This window comes from Schistocerca cancellata, chromosome 8, assembly GCF_023864275.1.
Source record: "Schistocerca cancellata isolate TAMUIC-IGC-003103 chromosome 8, iqSchCanc2.1, whole genome shotgun sequence".
Lineage (NCBI taxonomy): Eukaryota > Metazoa > Arthropoda > Insecta > Orthoptera > Acrididae > Schistocerca > Schistocerca cancellata.
In genome coordinates, this window is record NC_064633.1 from 196,985,372 (window position 1) to 196,989,968 (window position 4,597).

Below are 4,597 nucleotides of genomic sequence, written 5' to 3' on the forward strand. Positions count from 1 at the left end.
CATTGCATTATCCTCGTTTTGCTTTTGTCGATGTTCATCTTATACCCTTCTTTCAAGACACTGTCCATTCCGTTCAACTGCTCTTCCAAGTCCTTTGCTGTCTCTAACAGAATTACAATGTCATCGGCAAACCTCAAAGTTTTTATTTCTTCTCCATGGATTTTAATTTCAACTCCGAATTTTTCTTTTGTTTCCTTTCCTGCTAGCTCAATATACAGATTGAATAACATCGGGGAGAGGCTACAACCCTGTCTCTCTCCCTTCCCAACCACTGCTTCCCTTTCATACCCCTCGACTCTTATAACTGCCATCTGGTTTCTGTACAAATTGTAAATAGCCTTTCGCTCCCTGTATTGTACCCCTGCCACCTTTAGAATTTGAAAGAGAGTATTCCAGCCAACATTGTCAAAAGCTTTCTCTAAGTCTACAAATGCTAGAAACGTAGGTTTGCCTTTCTTTAATCTTTCTTCCAAGATAAGTCGTAAGGTCAGTATTGCCTCACGTGTTCCAACATTTCTACGGAATCCAAACTGATCTTCCCCGAGGTCGGCTTCTACCAGTTTTATGCATATGCAATAAGAAATTCAAGACAATCTACACTTAATTTTTGGCCACCTTCGGTGTAGTACAATGAGTTTAAAACAGTTGGGCTGCAAATAAGAGCTGAGCGTTCGCAAGTGGGCGGGTTGAGAGCGGCGCGCGTTATAGTGGATGCGCGCGGCCACTTCTCAGAAACGGGCTACAGCGGCTGGCAGCGGCTCAGCCGCGACTGAGTCATGGCAGCCGGCAGCCGACAGCCAGCGCAAGCCACTTCCTGGTGCGGCCGCCAGGCGCCACCCAGTCTGCCGCGACCGCCCAGGCCTGCCAACCTCTTCGCTCCAGCGCCTGGCGCTGCTCCTTTGTTCACACGCGGCGCTGCGGCATGTCGTCGCCTCTTCCCTTTCACCCCGCTACCCTGTGCCAGCTGTGAGCTATTCTCTGCGTGTGGCGACACTGGGCGAATTCGCCATCTCTCCACTTTCTCTGAGCTTAGATACTTAGACAGTCCCGTCTGCTAAATCACGCGAACTCTTGTGTTGCTTTGCAACTCAGCGTGCGGACTGCGCCTTTCCCGGTACTTTGTAATGACAGTGACGTACAATCGCTGGGAATTCCCGAGACGTTCGAATGAGTTAGACACGATTTCGTTACCAGTTGACACATCTTGGCAACGATACACACCCGGTCAGTTTACTTGTCTGCGGTATCGATATCACAATGCAACTGAAATATACGTTCCATACACAGTGTAACGTCCCACCGGTTAGTGAGTAGTTAAAAAATGGTTTAAATACCTGTGAATATCTTGCCTTCGGTGACCCTCGACGACTGCATACATGAGCTAAAATATGCTTGTTCAATAAATACAGGATAAGGTAATGGATTTCACTACAGTGATTTAGGTCACAATTTAAGTAAAGTAAGTACGTAGATTTATTCACTTCAAAACCTGTATCTTACGAGCTCATGATCAATCTTCGGTGTAATAAGCCTCGTTGTTACTACTAGAGCTAGCCGATGGTAGCACATACTACACTGGCGATATTAAATAGTCCAGATGCAGTAATTTGATAGAAATTCATGTGTGAGGTTCATTGCATTGTTCAACACTAATACTTAACAAAGTACGAATATAAAGTCACATATCATTCTGCCTTTTGCGATATTAAATCAAACTGTTTAACACTCCGAAATAATCCGTCAGTGCACTGTTCTAATATGCTGTTTTAGACAATGTCCAACACACGAGTTACTCTATTGTAAATCTAAACCTGAATCATGCGCCAAGAACTTATCTCAACTGTACGCACATATCTGTCCTCTAGTGGATCTAACACTCATCTGCCCGAACAATAATCGAGGCCGAGTATTTGAACTCTTCCTACAATGTACTACTGGTTATAATAATTCAAAACATAATTTATAATATGAAATAGTTTAAATTATCAAGCACTCTATAATATTCTCTACTTTACTATAACAAGTTTAAGACATTTTCTGAACACATAAAAATCACATTAATATTGAAATTGCAGAAATAAGCATTCTAACAATGCTAAACGATCACGTATCCATATTTTGTTAATTAGGCTCGAGATTTAATTCCTACCATTTACAGATTACGAGAACTAAATATTATTCTTTTATCGAAACATGTTCCATATATTAATTTCCTGAATCTGATTTTGATTGTTTATGATACAAAGGGTATAGTAACTAATATTGTTTGGTATAGCTATTATTCTTCTAAAAGTCTTTTTCCTATTTTCGAAGAGTAATTGAATTTAATTATAGCTGAAGATATAAGAGTATTGATCTAGTAATACATAATGCAGAGGTGGTAACTATGAGCCTGGAATGTTACAGCAGGGGAGAAGAAAACTGAAGGTAAAGTGAAAAAGTCAATGCCGCCAAACAGTAACTCAACTGCAATTTCCTTTTTTTAGATCTTTCGATTCAAAATATTGATTTTTTGTCACGAAAATTGCCAATATCGCATAGTTAGAATACACTAGTAGTTCACAATAAAAACCTGTTTCACCCATCCGTAACAGGTAGATCCCATATTCGTGGATTTCCGAAAAGCGTTTGACACGTTGTCCCACTGTAGGCTCTTTACGAAGGTACGACCATACGGAATACAGTCCCAGATATGTGAGTAGCTTGAAGACTTCTTTTTACGTAACAAAACCCTCTACGATGTCCTCGACGGCGAGTGTGGTTCAAATGGAGCTGAGCACTATGCGACTTAACTTCTGAGGTCATCAGTCGCCTAGAACTTAGAACTAATTAAACCTAACTAACCTAGGGACATCACACACATCCATGACCGAGGCTGGATTCGAACCTGCGACCGTAGCGGTCGCTCGGTTCCAGATTGTTGCGCCTAGAACCGCACGGCCACTCCAGCCGGCACGGCGAGTGTCTATCAGAGACAAGGGTGTCGTCAAGAATGCCCCAGGAAAATGTGATAGGATCGCTGTTACTCTCTATATACATAAATGATCCGACGAACAGGGCGAGCAGCAATTTGTGGCTGTTAGCTGATGACGCTATGGTGCACTGGAAGATGTCGTTGAGTGATTGCAGAAGGCTACAAGTTGAAGCTGATTTAGACAAAATTTCAAGTACGTGTGATGAATGGCAGATAGCTCTAAATGCAGAAAGATGTAAGTTAGTGCAGATGAGACAGAAAAACAGTCCCGAAATGTTTGAATACAGCATTGGTACTGTGCTACTTGATATAGGTCAACTCAATAGCTAGGCATAACTTTGCAAAGCGATATCAAATGGAAAGAGCACGTATGGATTGTAAAGGGGAAGGCGAATAGTCAACTTAGATTTATTGAGAGAGTTTTAGGAAAGTGTGTTTCATCTGCAAAGGAGATGGCGTATTGGACCCATTTTGAGTAGTTCTCGAGCGTTTGGATCTGCACCAGGTCAGGAAGACATCGAAGTAATTTAGAGGCGGGCTGCTAGATCTGTTGCCGGCAGGTTCGAACAACACGCACGATGCTTCGGGAATTCAAATGGGAATTCCTGGAGGGCAGGTGACATTCTTTCCGAAGAACGCTATTGAGAAAATTTAAAGAACCGGCATATGAAGCTGGGCAACGGCCTTGCCGCAGTGGATACACCGGTTTCTGTGAGATCACCGAAGTTAAGCGCTGTCGGGCGTGGTCTGCACTTGGATGGGTGACCACCCAGGCCGCCATGCGCTGTTGCCAGTTTTCTGGGTGCACTCAGCCTCGTGGTGCCAATTGAGGAGCTACTCGACCGAATATTAGCGGCTTCGGTCAAGAATACCATCATAACGATCGGGAGAGCGGTGTGCTGACCCACGCCCCCCCCCCCCCCCCCCCCCCAGCCGCATCCTCCACGGCGGTCGGATGGTCCCGAGTGGAGTGGCGGCATATGAAGCTGACTGCAAATCGATCCTGCAGCCGCCTACGTACATTTCGCATAAGGACCACGAACATAAAATAAGAAAAATTTGGGCTCTTACGGAGGCACATAGACAGTCGTTTTTCCTTCGCTTTATTTTCGAGTGAAACAGGACGAAAAGACTAACAGTGGTACCAGATGCTTTCCACCACGCACCATACGGTGGCTTGTGCAGTATGTTTGCAGAGGGTCCGTTCATGTTTTAACGAACTACATTTCTTTTTTACTTATAATTTTCTCTGCCTCGTGATGACTGGGTGTTGTGTGCTGTCCTTAGATTAGTTAGGTTTAAGTAGTTCTAAGTTCTAGGGGACTGATGACCATAGATGTTAAGTCCCATAGTGCTCAGAGTCATTTGAACCATTTTTTTTTTTTACTTATAAATATTTCCATTGCAGAAATTTCTTTTACACTTCGTCTCCACCGTGTGGCCAGACCATAAATGTATCGTCAACACAACGATAAAATAAGGAGGGACGGAGGGGAGCCGAAGTTAATGTACGTTCCTCAAAATTCTCCATAAAAAAAGTTTGCCAGTGATGGGCCCAACGGAGAGCCCATCGCCATACCGTCCGTCATTTCATAAACTTTATTACCATACAAGAAGTAGGTG

At 43.6% G+C, this 4,597-nt stretch overlaps 1 pseudogene; it reads left to right on the plus strand.

Annotated features, from left to right (window-relative positions):
- The first annotated feature begins 3,649 nt into the window (after positions 1 to 3,649).
- Positions 3,650 to 3,767, plus strand: LOC126095983 (5S ribosomal RNA; annotated as a pseudogene).
- The last annotated feature ends 830 nt before the right edge of the window (positions 3,768 to 4,597 follow it).